The 26,138-nt window shown below is 37.5% G+C and overlaps 1 protein-coding gene across 10 annotated transcripts in view; it reads right to left on the bottom strand.

Moving 5' to 3' along the window:
- KIAA1217 (KIAA1217 ortholog) overlaps positions 1 to 26,138 on the bottom strand; it is a 730,776-nt gene that overhangs the window by 596,158 nt on the left and 108,480 nt on the right. For 4 of the 10 annotated variants that reach the window (XM_072749378.1, XM_072749376.1, XM_072749372.1 and 1 more), the window contains one exon: positions 3,585 to 3,646. The exons of the other annotated variants lie outside the window; for them this stretch is intronic. The gene's annotated coding sequence lies outside the window, so the exon portion shown is untranslated. The remainder of the gene's footprint in view (positions 1 to 3,584; positions 3,647 to 26,138) is intronic. 10 annotated transcript variants of the gene reach the window in all.

Genomic DNA, 26,138 nt, shown 5'->3' with positions numbered 1-26,138 from the left:
AAACCACCTCTTTCTATTTGTACTTCACTGGCCTCTCCTTGTCTTCTTTATTGGCTCCTCTGCATCTCCCCCACCTCTACACTTAGGCATAACCCAGAGCTTGACCCTCAGCTCTAGTTATTCTCATCTCTTATTTCATTCTTCCCCTCCATGACTTCACCCATTTCATGGCCTACCTTCCACATGTTTGAACTCCAGGACACACATCCAAAGCTGCAAGTCACATCTCCATTTGGGTGTCATTCTAAATGAATATTTCCAAAATGGGACTTTTGCTCTCTGCCCCCTCCTGCCACATGTGCTTCTACCCCACATGGCCCAAACCTGTTCTTCCCAAGGTTTTCATGGTAAACAGCACCCTGATGGTTTCAATTATTAGAGTTGTCCTGGTTTTCTATCCTTTCATCCACATCTAATCCATTTAGTTTTGTCTTCAAAGTACTTCTCATTTTACCTGCATTGCTTCCAGCCTGATTGCTAACTCCACTCCAGCCACACTGGACCCTTCGGCATGTCCCAAGCAGACAAAGGTACTCCCATCTTGGGCCCTTCTCACTTGCTTCTTCTGCCTAGAATTCTCCCCTCTTTGGTTCCTTGCTCAAATATCACTTTTCCAGTTAGGTATTCCTTAAGCATTTTATATAAGATAATCAGATGATGACCATCTAGCAGAGCTAGAAAATTATCAGTCCAAACTCCAGTAGGAAAGCAAAGGACCCAAAGGGAATGTCTTCAAATGTAACAAACTGGGCTATTAATGAGCTGGATGATGCTAGAAATGAGTTGAAGGCAGCCAATTGTTTTTATGTCAACAAGAAATGCTGCAGTTTGGAATGTAAATGACATTCACATTGATAATGTGTAAGTCATGCTCCCTGACTGACTAAAGTGGATGTTTAGTGAAGAGCTGAAGGTTAGCAATTGCCCTCACAGAATGCTACTGGCCAAATTTATCGAGAATTCACTAAGTGCCAGGCCCTTGCTAAAATGCCAGGCTCCTGCTAAACTCTTCAAACATATTCTCTCATTTTATCCTCATAACAGCCTTATAAAATAATTATCTCCATTTTACAGATATATTGAAGAGTCTAGATATAGTGCCTGAGGTGGATACAGCAGGAAAAAAGAGACTTAAGTATGTTATTTAGAGTTATAAAGTCAATTAATAAATGGACCATTAATAAAAATAAAACCATTTTAAGAGGCGGAAGCAATTGTACAAGTATGCTATATTCATAATCTTTCAGAGAATATCTACTGTCTAGTGTTGATAAAAGGTGGAAGTATCAGCGCATTACCTGGGATCACTATAGAATTAGCCACAAGAACTAAAAACAGAAATGGAAGGATACTGTTAGGGGAGGGATATTTATTTTCTGTCTTCTGATCTCTGTACTATTCAAATTTTATTATCAGTGTGCATACGACATTTATAATAAAAATCCTTCAAGTGTACAAGTGGGGTATGAAACAGCAGCTATGGAGGCAGTGGAGGCATGTAGAAAGCAAGAGAGTCCCTGGCTGCTGGGAAAAAAGATGCCAATTACCCAGGAATCAGTACAAAAGGCAGTTCTAGAAACAGGGGTGGTCAATTCAGCTTAGGGTTCTAGAGAGTGGTGTCTCCTGCCCCTTTCCCTCACAACAACCCTCACTCAGTACCTGTGAGCATTGGAAGACACTTAACATGGAGGAGCCTAGACATGAAATCTGCAATTTGCATGTCTGTTTGGTACTTTCTGTAGTGATTATACATATGTACATACATACAAATCACGTACATCTATGTGGCTATGTGTATATCCTTACATTACACATGCCTGTAAGGGGAGGACTGCATGTTGTCCATCCAAAGACTGGCACCAGGGGTTGTTCAGATAGAGCAAAGGCTCCCAAAAACAAAATCCTAGACCCTTTATCACAGAAACAGGCAAGTACACAAACTTCTACAACTGAATTCTTCTCAGCCCTGGACAAGGTCATCTTTCTATCAAGGCTGCATAATTTTGATTACATGCAATTTGAAACAACCATCTAATTATCACATAGGACTACCATTTTTGGCTCAATCATTCATGAAGCATTTGCACCCCAGCACAGGGCTTCATAGGTGGAATATTCTACCTCAAAACAAATTTGAGCATAGACAACTCTTCTTTTTTAAGGTAGCAAAGAGAACTGCTTTTTTGTGAAGACCCAGGAATTGATAATTTACCTTAAGAATAAAGAAAAAGGGAGATTTTACAGAAGATTGCAACTATTGAATCATTCTGTCATTAAATCAATTACTGCATCTGATTAGTTTTCCAGTAACACTTGGAGTAGAGAAAACGTTGTTGGCAAAATAGTGAAAATCTGGCAGCCCAAAGATTTAAACATTAGCAGCAGTTCAGAAACAAACAGAGGCAACTTAGTACAATGGAGAAGAATCTTTTGATCTAATTACTTCTGCTAGTAAACCCTGCCATTTTTCTTCCTACTGATTTATTTAGTTTCACAGCATGAGCTCAATTAATTTCTCCTTACTAAGAGGTTGTGTCAACTCATATCTTCACTAAAAATATTTTGAGATGTCTAACAACAATGCAATGCTTTGTTAACCCTTTGGTACCAGAAATTACCACATGTACAAAAAAGGTTACAAATACAATACTTGGTATATAGAAGGCACTCAGTAGAGTGTTATTTAAATTATAGGACATAATTTAATCATGTCAAATGACTGTAAATATTAGCAATAGCTTAGAAAGAGGGAACATGTTTAGACTATCCAATGAATAAACATAAAACAGTTGGATTAGATCAAGCCATGCAGAAAATTGTAAATGTGTGAATAATTCAACTTTTGAAAAAGGAGCAAATAAATCATAACTGGATATTACTGAAACTGCAGATCACTGTGAAGTCATTTTGTTTCTGCAGTTCTCCCCTTTCATGTATTTCAACTACAAATTCTCACCAAAGCAGTCTCTGTGCTTCTCCTGTGGAGAAACCTTCAAATAGAATCCACAGAGTCAATAGTTTACTCTTCCCTTCAGCTACTGCAGACAATCAAATGGCTAGGTGTAAATTGATTCAAGCCCTACACAATTATCTATGTATCAGGGGCAAAAGTAGATGATCAAGGAAAATACTTATAGCAAATCCCAATGCTTGTTTTCACAACTCTGTTGAATTCACCCTAACCTTCCAAGTTTTGTTTTACAGAAGCAGAATCATCTTATAACCACTATATCTGAAAACATTACTTGGAGTAATCAGATTTACAGCCTTAGCTGAAATTCCTGCTTAACTGAATAGCTTTACATTTTCTTAACCCTTTATCTGTCACTCCTTAAGCAAAAGTACTCAGGAGGAAAGCTTTTGTGTATAGCAATGAGCATTGCAGAAAAATAGAAGAAAAGGGGAAGCATTTTTCTTCCTATTTATTTGGGGCATTTTATTTATTTTCAATTTGTTTTACCTTCACTCTTCACCAAAGCCTCTACAGATACTATGAGATATGTATATAAAATAAGAAAGCAGAGAAAATGATCAATTTAATAAAAATCTCCATTCCAAAAATAGCCCCAAATGGTGTTACATACTCAGTTTCCAATGCTACACACTGGGTTCAAATCCCAACTTTGCCAGTTACTGGTCACACAATCTGTAAAACAGAATAATATGGCATATCTCAGAAGGTTGGTGAGAAAAGTAGATAAGCAGTTATGAGAAATAAAGATAAAACTCAGAGCATCTACTATTGTTACTCAAAAAATTTTAGTCTTGAATATGGTTTTACTCTTTGTCTCAGACAAGTTGTAAATGGTGGTTAAAATTCCAGGTTAGGATACCAAAGCCTATTTTACTCATAATGTTTACAGCCTGGCATTAATAGTATTATAAAACCAACCTACCAATTTCTTAGGATTACCGGCTGTTACTTCTGAGAGCCAACCCCCATGCCCAATCTCCCAGACCAGACTCTTGCCTCCTTCTAGAGCCTCCTTCTAGATGCTTGGAGATGGAAAGTCCCTACCCACCTGTCAGGGCTGCATCAGGGAGAGGTGATCTTGATCACATGAGTCAGAAAAAACTCTGTGCCTTTCCTGCAGAGACACTGCCACACCAGGGTGTGGCTTCAGTACTCTGAATCAAGAAGCCCTCTGGGCTCTTGGGAGACTTCCAGAGCTGGCACCACTCTGCTGAACCAAACAAGAGCTAAGAGCCAGATCCAAGAATACCTTGTACCTTGAGCAGTTTGCCATCCTCTGTGCTCAATACTTAGAACACTGTAGGAAATCAATAAAAGTTAATTAGCTTAAAATTACAAAAGGCCCCTCATAGCCTCAAATCTCCTCACTGTGCCCTATTCTTTCATGTCTCCATGACTTGACTCAGTCTTCCTTTGCCTGAAATGCTTTCTCTCCTATTGCCTCCATGTGAGCACAGCCTATCCTTGAAGACCCAGTTCAAAGGCCGCCCCCTCCCAGCACTATCTTCTGGCTCCCCAGAAGTCAGCCTCTCTGTGGTGGCACCCACAGCTCTCCTTACCCAGTCTGTCCCACCAGTGTGGCTTTGTAAGTACCATAACAGCACCTTCAGGCTTTCATGTGCTTGCTGCCCTATCTCCACCACTTAGTACAGTGCCCCAAACATAGTAGCTGTTCAATAAATGTTTGTTGTTAATGGGGGGATTTAAAAAGTGGGTATTCCTCTACCAACAAATGTTTATTAAGTATATTCTAATTATACAAGGTTCTACTGACACTGAAAAGGGTAGTCATCAAAGTCCAATATGGAGCATAAAGACAGGTACATGAAATCAACAAAAACAAAGATCTACACACTGGAATCACTTGAGGACTGCAAACTACTGATGCCTTGACCTCCAACCTTAGAGTTTTTGAATATATCTGGGATTGAGCATGTGAATCAAGATTTTTAAAAGCTTTCCCTCCCCTGAGTGATTCTTCTGGGTGGCAGAGTTGAGAGTCATTGCTGTAGGATCACACAGCACACTACTTGTATCTCTCCTACAATACTTAGTTTATTCACCTCATTTTTCTGAATCTGTTTACTAATTCCCCTACCACCACCACTTCTCACCAGATTTTAAGCTTCTTGAAGTCAGTTATCAAATCACTTTCACCTTTTTTTTAAAAAAAGATTTTATTTATTCATGAGAGACACACACACAGAGAGGCAGAGACATAGGCAGAGGGAGAAGCAGGCTTCTCACAGGGAACCCCATGTGAGACTCGATCCCAGGACTCTGGGATCATGCCCTGAGCTGAAGGCAGACACTCAAACCACTGAGCCAACCAGGCATCCCAAATCACTTTCACTTTTTATTTTAATTTCCTATAGTGCCTGCGATAGGAATTTATACTTCAGAGGTATGTTATGTAAGAAGAAATACATATTTGGTCTTCATTCCCATTCCTGGCACAAAGCCTCCCAAATCTTCTGAATTTCCTAAGTGATGAGAGTGATAAATGTGTCTTTTGTTATGTTAATGATGTGGCTTTTGGAAAGCTGTTAGGTAATCTAAGTATGGTAACTAATTGCCTTGGGCCCCACCATGTAATCCATGTAATTAGTTGGAATTTTCAGTCCCACTCCCTGACCTCAGGGAGGGAAGAGGGGCGGCAGGTTGAAACAACTGCCAATGGCCAATGATTTAATCAATCATGACTATGTGGAGATGTCTCCATAAAAACCCAATTGGACAAGTTAGGAAAGCTTCCAAGTTGGTGAGCACATGGAGGTGCTTGAAGAGTGATATACTCAGAGAGGATATGGAAGTTCCCTGGCTCTTCCCATACCTTGCCTTATGTATCTCTTCCATTTGGCGATCACTGAGTTATATCCTATTATAATAAATAAATAATCTATACTTCTGAGGTCTGTGAAATGCTCTAGCAAATTAATGGGACCCAAGGAGTGGAGTCATTGGAACCTGGGATCTGTAGCCAATTGGTCAGAAGTACCGGTGACAATCAGGACTTGCTATTGGCACTTGGCATCTGAAGTATTGTGAGTGTGATACTAAAAGAGAAACACAGGAGGATGACTGAGATTTTACTAAATGAAGGGGATCAGCAAAATTTTGTGGTATAAATGAGTGGATAGAACTGTAGGTGACTTGGATTTCAACAACCAGGAGTTAGTTGGGCCAAGAAACATTTCAAGAAATCTGAACCCCAACACGAAATTAAGACACTGAATTGGAGTATTTAAAAAATAGTAAGTAACCAGGAATAAATGGGCCCTTTGAGCACTGGAGGAGTCTAAGAAGAGCTTTAAAATGACAACAGACCCAACACAGAAGAACAGCAGCTACAAACCAAAGGACATTCTTTATGTCCCTGGCACCCTGGGCCAGCAAATACTTAAACTGTAGTACAGACTATCTGGAGGTCAGTACCATGGATAAGGCATCTCCAAGGAGTCATAAAGGAAGCACCAAAGGAACTGTAGGGAGACAATGACCCTGCTCCCAAATCACCAATCAAAACCATTAAGATAATAAAATTTTATTGTTTTTGGCCCTGCTATGAAATTTCAAATTTATAATCTTTTTTTAAAGATTTTATTTATTTATTCATGAGAGACACAAAGAGGCAGAGACATAGGCAGAGGGAGAAGCAGGCTCCCCATGGGGACCCTGAGGCAGGACTCAATTCTAGGACCCTGGGATTCCATTCTGAGCCAAAGGTAGACACTCAACCCCTGAGCCGCCTAGGCATCCCTCACTTTCTAATCTTTTTTAAAAATACACTTTTTATTGATTTAGCAAATGATCAGATGAAACACTTAAACTTATTTTAATATGCCCTGAGGGTGTAGCTGAAAAAAAATTCAAATACAGTAAAACAATGTAAAAGGATATTAAATCTAAATAGACCAACTTTTTCATCACAAAATTAGGGTTTCTGTTCAGACTGGGTGATGAAGATACGTTAGCATACTAGTGTACTAGCTACTCCAAAAGGCAAGATGATAACTAGTAAGTTTTGAGCCCTGCCTGAGTATCAGCAAGTGTACTAGGGATTTCTCATTAATGTCATTTAACTCTTAACCATCCCACCTGCCCAGGTTGATGCCAGTGTCCTCATTTTCCACACAGAGATACTGGGTATCAGACAAGATGAGCAATTTGTCTGAGGTCACATAACTGCTAAGGACCCAAACTAGCATTTGGTCCATGTGACTCCCAAGTTTGCTTTATTTTACCACCTTGTCATGTTACCAGACCTGGGCGAAGCATGCCATGATAATCTATGCCAAACTGGATATTTCCTTTTTCTGCTACTTCCTAAATGCATTACAAATCAGAATAATATACAGATCATTCAGAATTAAACTGCACTCTGTGAAAATCAATTTTACTTAAACCAATATTTAAGCTATCTCATAATCAAATAACCGATCTTGCTGAGTGTATTAACTGTAAGGCAAGAGCTTTATATGTTGTTTAATAACCAAAAACAACCTGAAATACAGCCTCATTAAAGCCAGAGCTAATTTTTCTGTTGGTCACCTGCTGCTCTTTTATTTATCATCATTATTTATATCTGCGTTCATCAATACAGATTAATTGGCAGGCAAACATGAATATGGCTTCTAAATCACTTAATGTGATGCACTTAAATCACTTACAGTGCATACAAATGATTAGGAAAAGCTGAGATTTTAATGTGGAAAAACATATTTTAATATCTAAGAGATATTAAGTTTTCACTTTTCTCCTTCCAAAAAGCATAACATTACCTTGTAAATTGCATGTTATATGATGATATACTGAAGGGAGAGAGGAAACTTGTTTAAAGAAAAAAAACAGCCATTTTCTAATATCACTAGTAGAGCTTACAGACTGTTAATGTTAGAAGCAAATAAACAATAGATAAATTCAGGAGTTAGAAACCTGATTCAGGGACTTGAGTCTGTCATTAATGAATGTCATGCATTTGGCAGAATTCTGAGACCAAATGCATGTGGAGCAGATGTTCTGATACCATGTTAAGAGCTATGAAAAATGGTAAAAAGCTAATATACCTCCAGATGGAACCCTAGTAAGGGAGGATTACTATATAATATGTGGTCTAAATCAGGATACTTGTGAGCGTGAAGGGATGCTACTAAGCAAATATGCCAGGACAACCTGTGTAACCTGGAACTGTCTTGGTATGGTCACCATAACAGATGACAAATGCCCTAAATGCCCAAAAGGTCTTCAACTGACCTTCACTTTACAGCCTACTGAACTCTATTTACATGTCCTCAAGCATCTCTTTTCTCCTTTAACTACTTTTATACATCTTTCTTTTTTTGTTTTATTGAGGTATAATTGACAAATACAAATTGTATATTTTTAAGGTGTACATCATGATGGCTTGATATATGTATACATTGTGAAAGTATTACCACAATCCAAGTTGATTAGTACATCCATCACCTCACAGTTACCTACTTTTTTTTTTTTTTTTTGGTGTGGTGAGAACTAGATTTTACAATTGTATTGTACTGTAAAATTTAGATTTTACAAATAAATGAGATCATGCAGTATTTGTCGCTGACTAGCTTATCTCACTTAGCATAATGTACTTCTAGTCCATTCATGGTGACACAAAGGGCAGGCTTCTTTTCCTTTTTTTGATGGCTGAATAATATTCCATCACGTATAAGGACCACATCTTCTTTCTCCATTCATCTGTCAAAAGATATTTAGTTTTTTTCCATGTCTTGGCTATTTACAATAATGCTGCAGTGAACAAAGGAAGGCAAGAGCTCCCTGACAACCTGATTTTATTTCCTTTGGATAATTATGTATCTTTTTTAACTTTTACATATTATCCCTCCTTTTCATCTTCTCTTCATCTTTACTTCTAGTTCCAACCCTTCCTTTCCCTTTCTTTCTCCCTCCCTTTCTCTCTTCTCTTTCCATGGCTCTGTCCTTCTCCATCCATGAAGCTCTCTCCTTCTTCCCTCTTCTCCCTTTTATTTATTTTTATTTATTTATTTTTAAAGATTTTATTTTTTTAAAGTAATCTCTACAGCAAATATGGGGCTGTAACTCACAACACTGAGATCAAGAGTCACGTGTTCTAGAGGCACCTGGGTGGCCCAGTGGTTCAGTGTCTGACTCTTGATCTCAGTTCAGGTCTTGAACTCAAGGTTGTGAGCTCAGACCCTGCATTGGGCTCCACATTGGGTGTGGAGTCTACTTTAAAAAAAAAAAAAAGTGCTGCATGCTCTACTCGCTGAGCCAGCCAGATACTCCACCCACTCTTCCCTTTTATGATGAATTCTCTCTTCTAGATTCTTTATTGCCTCCAACCTGCCAAGCCCATCCCAATTTGCCATTACCTGGGACTTAAATAAAGGTTAAAGTGTTTCATGTTTATTGAATAGTTTTGTGTTTTTTGTTTTTTAACTTAAAAGCAGCTGAATTGGACATTCATATTTCTTGTTCTACAAAAAAAGGCATTTTGGTAAGTAGAATAGACTCCTCAAAGATCTATACCCAAATGTCTGAACCTATTAATATGTAAATTACATGGAAAAAGGGATTTTGAAGACATGATTAATGTATAGATTTTATTTTATTTTTTTTGTTTTTTTTTTTTTGTTTTGTTTTGTTTTTTTTTAATGTATAGATTTTAAAAGAAGAAGATCACCTTGGATTATCTGGGTAACCTCAATTCACTTAATGAGTCTATAAAAGTGGAGAAATTTCTCCAGATAGAGACAGAAGAGACATGGCAAAAAAGAGAGTCAAAGACATTCTAAGCTTGAGAAGGATTCAAAGCTGTTGCTGGAGAGGGTCATGTGATGGAGGAAGCCGTATGCAAAGACCAGAGAGAGCCCCCAGTTGCCAACACCTTGATTTTGGCTTTGGGAGACTCTAAGCGGAGGACCCAATTGAGGCAGGTTGTATCAGGACTTTCAAGAAGTATGAGATAATAGATGGGTGAACTATGAGATAATAGATGGGTGTTTTAAGCCACTAAATTTGTGGCAGTATGTTACAGAAGCAATTGAAAACTAATATGGCATATATACATTATATTTACCCTGTTTGATTTGGGGAGGAGAGGTGGCTCTCATAAATAAAAGAATTGCCTCTCTCATCTTTATTTTAGGCTGTTTGGACATATGGTGCATGTGCTAATTGATTTTACAATCATTGTCATGTTTTCAGATCAAAGGATAAACTTAGTAATCTAGAGGGACTCATTCTCAAAACACACATCATTACTGTCAACACTTAGCTGGTTATCATTCTCACAGAATTATCTGGGAAAAACTTCCTCATTTGTTTTTTTTTTTTTCTAAATACTTCTTCATTCTTGTAAGAGATGTAAGCAAAACATTTTGCTTCTTCAAGCATTCAAGGGATATACTATCCTCCACCACACTACCAGAATGTAAGAATAATTAACCTAAATTTATAAATAGAACAACGGGTTGTTAGACCCATGATGCAGAAACAACTAGTTGATTCTGCCCTATTGACTCAATTTTTCAGTCACATTAACCTTAAGAAAATTCTTGCGCCTTATAACATCAAACAACATCAACAGCAAAAATTAAAACAAATTAAAAGTTTTGCCAGTTTTCTCTGGTAAAGAATTCCTGTTTTTCTTCCCAACTGCCCCAAATTCCTATAGTAGATATATAGCAAGATAGTCTATGAAAATATGAATTTATATTCTCATTCCTGCTACTACAATAGGATCTAGGAGAAATAAGGCATATTTTGTAGCCTCCCCCCATCTTCTAAACAGAACAAACTCTTGAGTTCCGAGTTCGAGGCCTTCAGAAATCTTAGGTTTAGGAGATGAAAACAGACATTGATAGAACCCTTATCCAAGCCTTTAAGTCTATTATTAGACAAAAAACTGGATGTGGCTTTGAATCAAAACCAAAAGAAGAGAGTAGTGTAAGTGCCAGGCGCTGCCCCCAATTTCTGTTTTCTGTCCAGTATGTCGGATTGTCCTTGAACTAACACCAGCATTTGAGGGCCTGTCCCCCTGGCCCTGCAGAGATCTCTACCAGCTCTTCCCTTGCTCAGCTGTGGCCCAGGGGGACTGGTGGGACAACACTGGCCCTTTCCAGGATCCAGGGAGGTTCAGTCCGAGACTTTTCTGTTCCCCCTTTTCTCAAGTGCCTTAATAGTAGGGCTAGGTGTTTGGAGAGTAGGGGAAAGGGCAGGCTGGCAGCTCTCCAATCAAGAGGCTCAGTTTTTACTGAAGAATGAAAGCAGTTGGACTCTTGCTCTTTCTACTCTGAACTAATAAATTCGTTGCCAAGCTGAAAAAAAAAAGGGGGGGGGATAGTTAGTTCAAGGGATTGTCTGGGATGCTGGAGCCTGAGCATAGGAGCTATGGCCTTCGTTGATGTGGAGAATGATACTCAGGTCCACATTTGGTACTGTAGAAGAAGGGCCTCCTTCCCTGGAATTGACCACAAGTGCTTGAACAATGTGCATGTCAGTAACCGCAACTGCCTAAAGAGTTGGAAGCCCTCCTCAATTTTTTTAAACTGCACAATACCATTGGCCCCTTAGGCCATTCTCAGGTGCAGAGGCCTCCAATAATGACTGGAATTGGATCTCTGGCTACCCTAGCAAACAGATGCTAAAACAAAGATTTAATTAGAAATAGAAACATAAAGTAATGTGATGTTTTTGCATGATCCTTGCAGAGAAATTCATGCCAATTATGTGGGTATGCATGGATGGGTAGTTGAGAGAGAGAGTAAATGAAAGGGATCCAGGAAATTAGTTACTTTAAAAAAATAAGGAAAGTGGAAAGGGCCCTGCTTCCTCCTTCTTCTCAAGGTTTTCTCTGTTGTTTGTGTTTGCGCATGTTCATGGGTATTTACTAGGCACAATCAAGCAAGATTGCAGAGAAGCTTGGATGAAGACCAAGGAAGAAGAACTTCTATGGCTCTGATAGAAAACATAAACCAATACTAATACTGAGTTGTAGTGTGCATGCAGTCCTTTCCATTTGGCCAATTTCGTTTGCTGGAGACAATTTGTGATGTGTTATGGGAACATGTGGCTATGTGTTTTAGTCCTGTGACAAAGTCAAATCAGTGCTTAGGAGCTGTAATGACTGTTGGGCAGGTTTGTGCTGCCAACAGAAGAGGCTGAGGCTAACACCAAACACCATGATGTTTTTCCACCTCCAATGTCAATGATAATTTCAGTGCTGATACACCTGGGTAAATACACTGCTTGTGATAAATCAGCTGCCTGCTTATTCTCTTCATTAAATATCACACACACACATACACATACCCCCTTAAGAAAATTAAGCCCATGAAGATACTTTATTAGTAGAAAGTCACAGCTGACTTAACTTTCAAAAGTCAGGGAATTCTAAGTTCCTTCTACAACTTTATCTCATCCCCACCACGTAAGCACACAGTGAAGCATGAAACCTAAATATGCAAATGGAGTATCTTTTGTACAAAAGGGACACATTCTTGCAGTGATGACTTAGCCATCTCTTGCTCTGTTTCTTTAAAATTACTTCCACCAGAGTCATACTCTCATTCACCTCTCTTCCAAATGAGCTCTTTCTATATTCCAAACAAACTTGGACTTAAGGGGAATATTTCATTCCAAGAAGAAGAGTCAGGGCAGAAAAAGAACGGCAGGGAAACTTTCAGGTGGTACTCCCCACAGCTCCATTCTACACTCCACTGCAGCCAACCTGGCCACCATCTGCCCACACTGCTTGATTAATTTTTACTCAGTCTCTTTGCAAATATCGTTTACACCCTTTAAAATGACTTGACCACTTTTCTAACAACTCACATTTGTCACCTCTCGAACTCTAGATCAAAACTCACCTTCTCCAGAAAGCCTTTTCTGATTTAACTGTTTCATGAACCCTTCCAACACATGGGCATCCAGTTAAGAACAGAATCTTTCACCTTTGTTGACATGTAGCTTTCTAAGTGAGATAAAGCACAGCTAATATTAGAGAGTGGTTGGATGACACTTATCACAGCAAATAGATCAGTCTTAGATGAGTAATAATAGAGTAGAACTGTATTTTGTTCTACATTAAATAAAATGTTTGGAGTTTAATAAGAACTCTATAAACCACAAAGCTAGTAGGCCTCTGTCAACTATGTGTTTTGTTAGAGAAGGAACATAGACTAGATGGGATAGCACTGAGACAAGATAGCTCTGAGATGAGATGGCATGAAATACCATTGAATGAGGAGTCACAGGTCATTCAAAATCCTGTGACTTGATGTTTGCCTAGTTTTTCTACACATTTAGAAAGGAAATACGGGGGATCCCTGGGTGGCGCAGCGGTTTGGCGCCTGCCTTTGGCCCAGGGCGTGATCCTGGAGACCTGGGATCGGATCCCGTGTCGGGCTCCCGGTGCATGGAGCCTGCTTCTCCCTCTGCCTGTGTCTCTGCCTCTCTCTCTCTCTCTCTCTCTCTCTCTGTGACTATCTTAAATAAATTAAAAAAAAAAAAAAAAGAAAGGAAATACGTTGAAAATGGGCTTGTGGCCCTCTTTTCCCAAGAAAGATGTATCCCATATAATGCAAAGCTGGCTGACCATCTGCATATATCCGCATGTATCAGGCACACTGTAAGTATTTGTTACCACATATTTGCATATGTAGTTAGGACCATTTAGTTTTAGTGGTTTTAAAAGGAAATAGGCAGGGTGTACCTAAGTGGCACAGTCAGTTAAATGTTAGACTCTTGATCTTGATTCAGGTCTTAATCTCAAGGTCAGGAGTTCTAGCCCTGAGTTGAGTTAGGCTCTGTGCTGGGCATGGAGCCATCTTGAAAGGACATAGACAATATTATAATTGTATAGCCTGCAGAGCTTGGAAGAATTATGGAGACTACTTAGCCTAGAATTTTTATTTTATAGAGGGAAAAACTGAGGTCAGGATGGCTTATTCAAGAACAAAGCACAAATAAGTGACTCCTAAGGCACAGAATTCATGCTCTTGTACAGTAGTCCAACATTGCTCTTAAGAGTCCCCTTACAGCATGTAACAGGAAATCAGGGTCAAGTACTCAGTATTATAATATAAAAACTTCCAAACCACCAGGGAAAATTGACACTTAAATGAAATCATGTTTTTTTGTGTGTCTATTGTCAAAACCTTTTGCTTGATGACTTTATTATATGGGCTAAATGTTTTGCAAAATATTTTAAGATGTGTATTGTTTAAGATTATATTTGGCTGAGCATATCTAGAGATCTCCAAGTAATAATTATGGTTTAAACAAAAATGATATTAATTTTTCTATCACCTAAAGAAGTCTAGCAGCAGGAGACCCAAGACTGGTATGGGCCATGTCCCTTCTGCCCCAGTCTTTCCCATATTACACTTGAGCTCCAGTTGCCCCTGGAGCTTCATCCATGTCCTCTGAATTCATCCAGTAAGAAGGAAAAGGAGCAGAGAAAAGGCACACCTCGCTCCTTTAGAAGATCTCTTGGAGTTTGTGAACAACAGTTCTGTTTACATCATCTTAACTATAACCTAGTCATGTGGCCCCACCTGGCTGCAAAGGACTCTGGACCACGTAGTCTTTTATCATGGTGGCCATGTGCCCCCACTAATATCAGCGTTCTGTTACTAGGCAAGAAGGAAAGAATAAATATGAGGAACTACCAGCATGCTTTTTCACAGAATTTCTGCTCAACAAGCCCTTCTTGATAAATTCAAAGAAGGCCTTAATATTATGCAAATAATCCAGGTACTAAAATAGACAGCTATGATTTATAGGGATAAAGTAATATGAACCAGCACAATGACAATCATTTTAAACACATTTAGTACATAAGGAATTTTTTATTAGAATGCAATTATTATAAGTTCACATCTTTGCCTTACTAACAGCAGCAAAATAATCCCAGGGCTATTAGAAAATCTTTCAAAGGGCAAGAAATTAGTCACCAGGTCATGATATTTGTCAAGAGAGCTTATAAGAGTGGGCAATTTCTCCAAGAGTCTGGCCAGCCCCTTTCACCCACCTCATTTGCCTCTTTCCTACTCCCTTAAGCCCTGCCAAAGGTCAAATTATTGCCAAGGCAACTGAGGCTCTTCATTCTCCCCAGCTGATTCTGGTTGCCTATGTCCAGACAAGTATGTCAGAGGAAGAAGTCACAGACTGAGGTTTGGTTTCTGCCCCTGTCACAGAATGCCCTGTGTCTTGCTGTCTATATCTAAACTACAGAGATTAAAATTGTGGATTCTTCTGTTCTATTCCTTATGCTGGGGACACTACCTAGAGGGGTCTAGAAACAATTTCACTCAAAATTTAGGTTTTAAATAAATGCAAAATGTTTTTTTTACATTGGACCTAATATGTACCTTCCCAGATAGCTGTTCAGCATAAAAGCCTGATCTCCGTATGCATATAGAAAACCTACATTACTATCAGCCCAAAACTACTGAAATACTATCTCAAAATGAAACTAGTATTATTGGAATTGTAACCAAAATCAATGGAGTACTTGTTCTCATAACAACCTGGTTCCTTCTCTCTTGCTCCGACCTCCAATGTCCCATTGTCAAACTGAAGAAACTAAATATCCTTCAATCTGCTTCGCAATCAGTTCTATAAGTGACTATGATCTTTTGGATTTCTGAAGGTTCCTTTTAGCTCCGAATTGACTTTATATTTCTCAAGTTACCTAACTTCTCTGGATCTCTGTCTCATTTGAAAAAACTGACTACTTTACAAAAGATAGTCCCCAAAGCATGTTCCAGCTCAAATATATCCCATGATTCTACTGTAGGATTCCCAAATAGCAAGGTCACAGAATGCAAGTGAAGCTTTAAACTCCTTTTGCAATGTCTCAATAAGAACTACAGCCATTTAAAAATAATTTGACAATTCTTCCGGATGAATTCTTCTGAAGAAGAAATCGTTTGTATACATCATCCTGTCTTATCATACTTTCACAGCTGCTGATGAGTGGCAATTCTCGAAGCCATTTTGGGAGACTTGGTGAAATGAAAGTGATATAGGCTCCCAGGTAAGTACCAATTAAAATTATTTCAAATCATTTAAAATTGAGTGTTATGTAATAGTTTTAGAGTACTGCTTTTGGATGAATAAGTACTTCTTTTTTCAAGGGGAAAAGAATCATCTTGGTTCACAACTATGCAAGATAATCTGACGTCAAATACTTATGCAATACATACTCTAGCATTCAAGTTCAGAGAAGGGGCAGCAGTATAGGTGGTAGCCTGAGAAGAGCACAGTCATTTTCCATTTCCCTTTTTTTGCTTTTGCTTCTTTTCCAGAATCTGTGAGTGCCCCACTTGGATTCAGAAAAACAGTGTCCAACTGGACAATTCCCAGTGCTCCCCTCTTGAGTTGGGCCGCTCCAGCTAATGACAAGTGATACAAAAGCTTTAACATCCAACCATTTGTCCATTTGTCCTTCAAATTACAATGGTAAAATGTAGTTTTTCTAGAGCTCTCTAAAGTGGTTTAGATTTCTCACCCTTGACACTCCCCCCTTCAGTTCTTCCAAATAGACCTGGACAAAAAAAGAATTGTATTTTAAATAGAATACCATCCAAAAGTGAGTGTGGGAAACTGCTCCTCCTAAGAACCAAAGTAATATTTGCAAAAAAATATTGGCAACATAGTGTTTGCTTTTGTACATTCAAAATGTCACTCAATACCTTGCATACAGTACTTTTATAGCTGAAGGTAATGTGAATGCTGGCTACTGGGAAATCACTTTCTTAAAGTTTTGCTTAAGGGAAGCAGCTTAACTTTAAATACGGCACCCCACGGGAAAAGGGGAGTTCCCAAAAGACTTCATTAACCTTTATTAATTCCAGTGTAAATTAACCTCCAGGAAAGACTACACCCTGCTTGTAAGCAGTTTTCCAAAGGAAGATGCTGTTCAGTTAACTGACCAGGAGTGTGGAGACTGGGAATTTAAACTTTGTGCTGCTTATGCAGCAAAAACATTTGCAAAACACAAAAATCAATTCCAAGAAAGCCTTCTTAATTGAAATTTCTCATTTCAGATTTTTAAATTTACCTTAGGACAAAATGTTACCTTAGTAACATTTAAAATGCACTAAATGTTACCTTAGTAACATTTAAAATGCACTAAAACTCATTTTTAAATAAACCACATTCTTGTAAGTTTATATTTTCTTGAATTGTGAAGATAAATAATATAGACTCTTAGGAACATTTTAAATTTTAATTCTTATGATCTGTTATTTTTATATAAAGTAATAAGACTTTAGTTTTAAATAATGTGATCTTAACAGTGTAACTTTACGCTTTTTTCATATATAAAAATGGGAGATTGAGACCACAAAATCCCTTACAATCTCTTTAGTTGTAAGATCTTATAGTTTAGGAAAAAAATCTTTTCCTCAATTCTAACCCTCTCAAATTTCTGTTATGCTTATATCATCTACATTACAATAATCATGTTTTAAATTTATAAAACTACTTTTTTCGAGGCACTTTCAAAGCCATTATCTCACTACTCATTGGAAAGATATGGCTGGGAAAAAGGATCTTCATATTCTCACTCCATGTTTTTCACTGACAACTGCTAAGCCTAGGGAATTTATCAGAGCCATAAAATCCTGACCTGGAAAGGTCACTTAATTTATACCTTTTAGCAGCCCTCAATAAAGCTAAGGATCAGAACAACACTGGATTTTTCACACTTCATCCTGCACCTCTTGATTAAATCAGACTCTAAGTGATTTTTTTTTTTTTTTGGTGTTATCTGCTAAATGATTTAAAATAGCAGAACTGAAGTACAATGCATATCCCTTCAAGAACAGAAACATGACAGGCTACAAATAATGGTTTATTTCAGAGTAAAATCTAACCAAGGAGCCTAAGTGGATAATAGCCTAAGGAAGTTTCAAATGTGAGATGGCTCAAATTTGAGATGGAGGATTATGAGTGGCCTATAATATGGAAATTGGAAGGTTTCTTCCATACACACTCTTTTTAGATTTTCCATAACTTATTCATTTACTTATTTAATAATTGTACTGTTATCAGCTATCCCCAGTGCTTGCTGTCCTTTTGGGGATACAGACATGAAAAGTATCAAAAATAGCTAATATTTATCGAACACATAGTATGTGCTTAGCTATGGTAAGTGTTCTGTGTATAGTTAAAGCCAACATAAGGTCACCCAGCCAGAAAATGGTTGTGTCTAGTTCTAACACGCATCTGTCTGCCTAGAGGCTATGTTGTTAAGGGCCTCTCATTATAAGAGTAAACTTAGAACCACTGCCTTGAAAAGAATCACCTAGATCCAGTGAGCAGGGTGATCCATTCATTCTTGCCATAATGTGATACTGACTTTAAATTGTTCATTTCTGTTTACTATCACTATCCCATCCTCCACCTCTCCCTCCAAAATAAAACACCAGCTCACAAGCCATTTCTAGAAAAGCTTTTTTGAAGTTCCTTGCAAAAAGTGCTTGCTAATGACCTGGTAATTGTTTTATGTCTTTTAAAACGAAGTGTGAGGGATCCCTGGGTGGCGCAGCGGTTTGGCGCCTGCCTTTGGCCCAGGGCGCGATCCTGGAGACCCGGGATCGAGTCCCACGTCAGGCTCCCAGTGCATGGAGCCTGCTTCTCCCTCTGCCTGTGTCTCTGCCTCTCTCTCTCTCTCTCTCTCTCTCTCTCTCTCTCTCTCTCTGTGACTATAATAAATAAATAAAAAAAAAATTAAAACGAAGTGTGAAGTCACCAAAAAGTCACAGAAATACTGTAAAAGCTTTGGCAGAATTTATGGTGTCCCAGGGGGACTACATCATATTGGAATTGGCAGCTGCATTCTCAGCTTTAAATAAATAAAGGGACAAAGAAAAGTAAGATCCTTATAGTCACTACTTGAGTTTTAAAAATAATTCTCATGCAGATGCAATGAAACAGGCACTAACTAGGAGAGGGTGAATTTACAAAACTTTCTGGAAAGCAATTTGCATTCAGTCTAAAAAGATGCTTTGTCCTTTGGCCCAGTAACTCCATCTCTTAACTAGAATCTGTTCCAGAGAAATAATTAGATATTTGGACCAAGGTATGTTTATTTTTTTTTTCCAAGGTATGTTTATATGCATGTTTTCTAACTCTTAATAGAAACACCACAACATTGAAAGTAGTTTATAAATGTGTAAGAATATGTAAATGATTATGTATATTATAATACATAATTTACACATCAAGTTTTACAGCCATTTTATGTGATCTTTTCCAAATATTGTTATGATATGGAAAAATATACAAAAACATATAAACCACTGTATGCATGAAGACCTTTTCTAAAGATTGATTATTACAGAAAGAGGGAAAAGGACAAGATTAATATGTATAAAAAAGAACTATAATTAAAAAACAACAAAAAAGTAACTAAAGTTAGGAGTCTTTATGATCTGTCTCCCTTTCTGATACTTCCCACACATTTCTTCTCCCTTCCCTTATATTCCCTTTCATTATTATTTATATTCCCCAAATGAATGAGAACATATAATGTTTGTCCTTCTCCGATTGACTTACCTAACTCTGGTAAACGAACTAGGGGTGGTGGAAGGGGAGGAGGGCGGGGGGTGGGGGTGAATGGATGACGGGCACTGAGGGGGGCACTTGGTGGGATGAGCACTGGGTGTTATTCTATATGTTGGCAAATTGAACACCAATAAAAAAATAAATTTATAAAAAAAATTTCAACCTAAAAAAATAACCAAAAAGTAATAAAAGTTATTTCTTAAAAATCAAAAGAGAATGAACTTAGATTAGGCAATATTTTTTAGATATAACACCAGAAGTACCAGCAACAAATGAAAAAATAAACATCATCAATATTTTGTGCTTCAAAGGATATCATCAAGAAAGTGCAAAGACGTCCTACAGAATGGGAGGAAATTTGTGCAAATCATGTCTCATAAGGGAATTGTATCTAGAATATATAAAGAAGTATTGCAGCTCATTAAAAAAAAGACAACCTAATTTTTAAAATAGCCAAAGAAATTAAGTTATCTAAAGAAGATATACAACTGTATGACAGGCACATGAAAATGTATAAAGGAAAGGAGGGGACCTGAATGGGAAAAATTAGAGAGGGAGACAAACCATGAGAGACTCCTAACTCTGGGAAACAAAGGGTTGTGGAAGGGGAGGCAGCTAGGGGAATGGGATAACTGGGTGACAGGTACTGAGGAGGCCACTTGATGGATGAGCACTGGGTTATCAAAATTAAATAAAAACAAATGTAAGAAAAATAACAATTATAATAACCTTGAGACACTGGTATTATGACTCAATGAGGTAAGAATTTGTTGTGGTGATGGTTACACAATTCTGTAAATAGAGTTAAAACTACTGAATTGTACAATTTAATAGGATGAATTATATGGGTGTGTATTATCAATAAAACTTTTATAAAATAAAAAAAAGAAAATGTATGCACATGATTAGCTATCAAGAAAATACAAACCCAGGCCACCAGGCCACAGTGAGATATCACTTCCCACCCAGTAGGATGTTATAATAGAAAAGTCAGAATACAGCAAATATTGAGGAGGGTGTAAAGAAACTGGAACCCTCATTCACTGCTGGTAGAAATGTAAAGTGGTAACTTTAGAAAACAATCTGGATGGGATGCCTGGGTGGCTCAGTGGTTAAGCCTCTGCCTTCGGCTCAGGGCGTGATCCTGGGGTCCCGGAATTAAGTCCTGCATCAGGCTCCCTGCATGGAGCCTGCTTCTCCCTCTGCCTATGTCTCTGTCTCTGTGTGTGTGTGTGTCTCTCATGAATAAATAAAATCTTTAAAAAAAAAAAAAAGAAAACAATCTGGCAATTCTTCTAATGCTTTAACAGTAAGTTACCATATTGCCCAGTAATTCCACCTCTGGGTATCTACCCAACAGAAATAAAGACATAAGTCCACACAAAAACTTGTACATGAATGTACTTAAGAGCATTATTCATAATAGCCAAAAGTGGGAACAATCCAATTATTCAGCAACTGATGAATGGATAAATAAAATGTGATATAGCCACGTAATGAACTATTACTTGACAATAAAAAGAAATGAGGCACTGATCCATGCTACAAAATGGGTAAATCCTACTAACATTATGCTAAGTGAAAGAAGCCAGTGGTAAAGAACTATATATTGCATGCATCTAATCATACAAAACATCCAGAATAGGCAAATCTAGAGATATGGGAAATAAGGGCTGGAAGGTGGATGGAGAGAAGGGTTATGTGCGAGTGTGTGTGTGTGTGTGGGGGGGGTATTTTAATTCTCCATTCCTACCCCTTCCTTGCTCTACCCAATGCACACCTCTTCCCATTTCCACCTCTCATGTAGAGCATGGCATGGTATCCTCCCAGAAATCAGGTCGAGAAATCTCAGAATCACCTAAGTCTGTTCATTGCCTCAGCTCCCAACCCAGGCCATCACCAAGGTCTTATAATTCTATCTCTTAAACGTTGCTGTAGGGAATGCTCCATTCTCTCACACTACCTGGTTCATGTCTTCCCCATCTTCACTTAGGACAGGACAACCACTTCCTAAATCACACTTCTCACTCCAGTCTCTCCCTCCAATTATTGCCCTCAGGTTACAGTTAACAGTTAATTCTCTTCTCTTCTAAGCTGCATTTTTAAAAGGTGAAAACACACTTAAGTACAGAAAATCATAAAGAAGAAAAGAACTAACACATCTTAACACAATGTAAGTTTTGCTGTAAATATACTTTTTCTTCTAAGAAGAAATGGAGATTTTGGCCAAAACTAAGTTTACCCTTGTTCTCTTTCCAGTCTCATTTTCTTCCTTCCTGCTCCAAAGGTGTTTTTATGAATGTTTTATAAATGTAGGTGCATAGTTCCAGTACCTACTTTTAATACACACATATATACAGTTGTACAATGTATGTATTGCTTTATATGTTTTAAATTTGTTAACTTTTTCATTGAAGTATAACATAAATACAATAAATGGTACATATCTTAAGAGTATGCCTTGATGGATTTACCAAGTGAACACACTCGTATCACCATCTTTCAGATCAAGAACCTTAGAATCTTCCTTTGCATCAGCCCCTGGTCTTAGTCATTACTTTCTATCACCACTATTTTGACCTCTATCTCCATAGACTAATTTTGCCTGTTTTTGAATGCCATCTGATTGGAAATAAATAATACAGTGTATGTGTTCTATCTTGTATTTGACTTCTTTCATTCAACATGGCTATGAGGTTTATCCATGTTGCTAAGTATAGTAGATAGTAACTATTTTTCATTACTGTATAGGGTTCCATTTTATGTCTATACTCCATGGTGGACATTTGGGATGTTTCCAGTTTGAGCTATAAGCAATAATTTTGCCATGAATAATCTTATACGCATCTTTTGAAACATATATGTATATATTACTGCTGAGCATGTATCTAGAATGGAACTAGTGTGTCATTAAGTCTGTGCATGTTCAGTGTTAGCAGGTACCTCCAGTTTCCACCTTTACAATCCCAAAAGTAGTAAATGAAAGTTCTAATTGCTCTTCATCATAACCAGTATGTGGCATTGGCCCTCCCCCTTTAAAAAGCCATCATGGGGATCCCTGGATGGCTCATCAGTTTAGTGCCTGCCTTGGGCCCAGGGCATGGTCCTGGAGTCCCGGGATCAAGTCCCACATCAGACTCCCTGCATGGAGCCTGCCTCTCTCTCTGCCTATGTCTCTGCCTCTCTCTCTCTCTGTCTCTCATGAATAAATAAATAAAATCTTTTAAAAAATAAAATAAAAAGCCATTATGATGGGTCTATTCATAGTTTTAATTTTATTTCCCTGATAAATTATTTCAAACACTTTTTTGTATACTTACTGGCCATGCTGATCTTCCTTGGCAAAGTGTCTGTTCTAGTCCTTTGCCCATCTCTTATTGGGTTTTTTTCCTTTTCCCACTGATTTGAGAGTGTTTTTATACATTCTAGATGTTAGACATTTAAGAAATATGCCAGTTATAAATATCTTCTCTCATACTTTTCATTCTCTTAATCATAAGAGTAAACAGAAATTCTTAATTTTAATGAAGTCTTATCCATCTTTCCTTATACTTTTTTTCTATACCATCAAGCCGTATTCTTCAAGAGATTTTATTGTTGTACTATGATGATATATGATTGATTTAAAATTCAATTTGGGTATATGGTATGAGTAGAGATCAACGCCTATTTTTCCATAAAGACAAGTCCATCTTTACTGTACTACGGTGAAGTGGCACGTTCATTGTAAGTCAGGTTACTAATATATTGGATCTGTTTCTGACTCTCTATTCTGTACATTAGTCCATTTGCCTGTCTTTGTACCAATATCAAGCTCATTTATTTACTATAACCATATAAAAAGTCTTGATTATCTTACATCATTTGTTTTCCTAATTTGTTCTTCAAAACGATCCTAAATATCCTTTTCCATTTGTATTTTTATATAATTTTTGAAGAGTTAATTCCATTTTGATAAAAATACTTCTAGGATTATTATTTAGTATGTCATTGAATCTTTAGATCAATTTAGGATAATCTCATTTCTGTACAATACTGAGGTTTCCAATCTATGAACTTGAAATGGCTTTTAATTTATTTAGCTTTTCTTTAACTTTTCTGAACAATGTTTAATAGTTTACTAAGTGAATGTCGAGCATATCTTTATTGGACTTAATCTTTGGTATTTTATTTTTTGACACTATTGTAAATTTTTTCCTTGTATTTTTTATCATTATAAAATGATACAAAATTTACCATTTTAGCCATTTTAAGTGTAAGGCTCTGTGGTATTGATTATATTCACAATGTTGTGCAAATATCTCCATGTAAAGAACTTTTGGTTCTTCAGATTAGACATGTAAAATATAAACAATGATATTATTAAATGGGTCTGTATTTTCCAGCAGAAACTGTAAACTGGGACACAGGGGAAGATGAATTTGAAATGTGAATTCATCATTAGTGACTATGACTAGAATTACCTTTCAGAGCTTCATACATAGAAGAAGAGGAGGCCCATATCATTAATAGGAAAGGTTGGAGAAAGTATTGATGAAAATGTTAATAGATAATTTCTGAAGAAAGGGTAAAAGTTCAGAACAATTTTGTTGACAAAGAATGAGTTTTGTCTAGGTGAGAGGGGATGAAAAAGAGAATAGTACATGTAAGGGGTGGCTGAGAAGTAGAGTTTTATAATACAGTGAGGTCAGAAAGAAGAAACTGGGACATTGCTATGAGTTTAAGGCAGAGATTTGAGTTTGGTGGGGGGTAGAATTCAGTGGAATTTGAGAGCTAAGCAGAAGGAATAAACAGATTCAGATGAACCTGAGAAAGCAGAAATATCTGTATAATTTGTAGGGTCCCAAAGAAAGAAGAAACTGCTTTAGAAACATTTCTTTTAAAAAATGTATTAGTTTCTTAAATCATGTAGAAAACAAAAAAGTAGACTTGCAAACCACTATTACAATACTAGCTTTTCTAATTGCCCATGTGTTGACCTTTATGAGATCTTTATTCCTTCATATGGTTTTGAGGCTTTGTCTAGAGTCCTTTCATTCCAACTAGCAAAACTTCTTGAGCATTTCTTGCAGGGTAGTCTAATGGTAATGAAATCCCTTTGTTTTTGCTTATCTGGGGATGCTTTCTTTTTCTTTTTTTTTTCATTTCTGAAGGACAATTTTGCCAGATAAGGGATTCTTGGTTGATAGTTTTCTCTTTTACCACTTCAAATATATTGGCTGACTGCCTCTGGCCTCCAGACTTCCGAGGAGAAGAAATCTGTTGATGATCTTATTGAGGATCCCTTATAAGTGATGAGTCACTTCTTTCTTGCTGCTTTCAAGATTCTCTCTGTCATTGGCTTTTTTAAAAAAGATTGATTGATTAATTATTAGAGAGGAAGAGAGACAGAGTGAGACAGCAGGTGGAGGGCCAGAGGGGAGGGGAGAGAGAGAGAGAGATAGAGAGAGAGAGAATCCCAAGCAGATTCCCTGCTGAGCCCAGAGCCTGATGTAGGACCCAATCACAAGATCCTGAGATCATGACCTAAGCCGAAACCAAGAGTTAGATGCTTAATCAACTGAGTCACTCAGGTGTCCCTTTCGGTCTTTGGCTTTTAAAAGTTTGATTAAAATGTGTCTCAGTGTGAGTCTCTTTATAGTCCTCTTATTTGGAGTTCATTGAGCTTCTTGGATGTTTATATTCATGTATTTCATCAAATTTGGGATGTTTTCAGTCATTATTTTTTCAAATATTCTCTCTGCAACTTTCTCTGCCTTTTCTCTCTGGGAATCCTAAAATATGTATGTTGGCCCACTTGATGGTGTTCTATGGGTTCCTTCAGTTCTGTTCAATTTTCTTTGATATTTTTTTCTCTCTGTTCCTCAGGTTTGATCATTTCCATTCTCATCTTCAAGTTGTTGATTCCTTCTTATTCCTGCTCATACCTGCCTTTCATTCCCTCTAGTGAAATTTTCATTTCAGTTATTGTACTTTTTAGCTTCAGAATTATTTTTGGTTTCTTTCCAACTTTTCTTTTTATTGATATTTCCATTTTGTTCACACATCATTTTCTTGGCTTTATCCACATCTTCTATTAGAGCGTCGAGCCTCCTTAAGACAATTGTTCTAAAGTCTTTGCCTAGTAGACCCATAATCTGGTCTTTTTTTAGGGATAGTGTCCATTAATTTTATTTGTTTTCCTTTGAATGGACCATGCTTCACTGTTTCTTTGTATGTTTTATGATTTTTTTTTTGTTAAAAAACAGACATTTGCATCTAATAATATGATAAATCTAGAAACCATCTATCAATCAAGGGTAAATTTCTGCAGGGTTTGCTGTCCTTCGGTTATTGTGTTTGTTTGCTGTAGGTTGTCTCTATGCTGAGGATTAGCCAGAGATGAAATTTAAGGTCTTCTCAGGTCTTTTCTGACCCTGTGCCTTTCCATGGACAAGTACAGTGACTTTCTAATTTCCCCTCTATACATAGTTACTTTTGAGTTTCTTAGTCTTCAATGTCTGGCTCCCAAAAGAGGAAAATAAGAAAAACAAAAAGAAGGAGAATAAAAGGGATCTGCCCCTTTAAGCCCCCTGGAAAT

Source organism: Vulpes vulpes, chromosome 2 (assembly GCF_048418805.1).
Source record: "Vulpes vulpes isolate BD-2025 chromosome 2, VulVul3, whole genome shotgun sequence".
Taxonomy (NCBI): Eukaryota; Metazoa; Chordata; class Mammalia; order Carnivora; family Canidae; genus Vulpes; species Vulpes vulpes.
The sequence above is the reverse complement of the archived record's forward strand: the minus strand, read 5'-3'. Positions and strand labels throughout refer to the sequence as shown.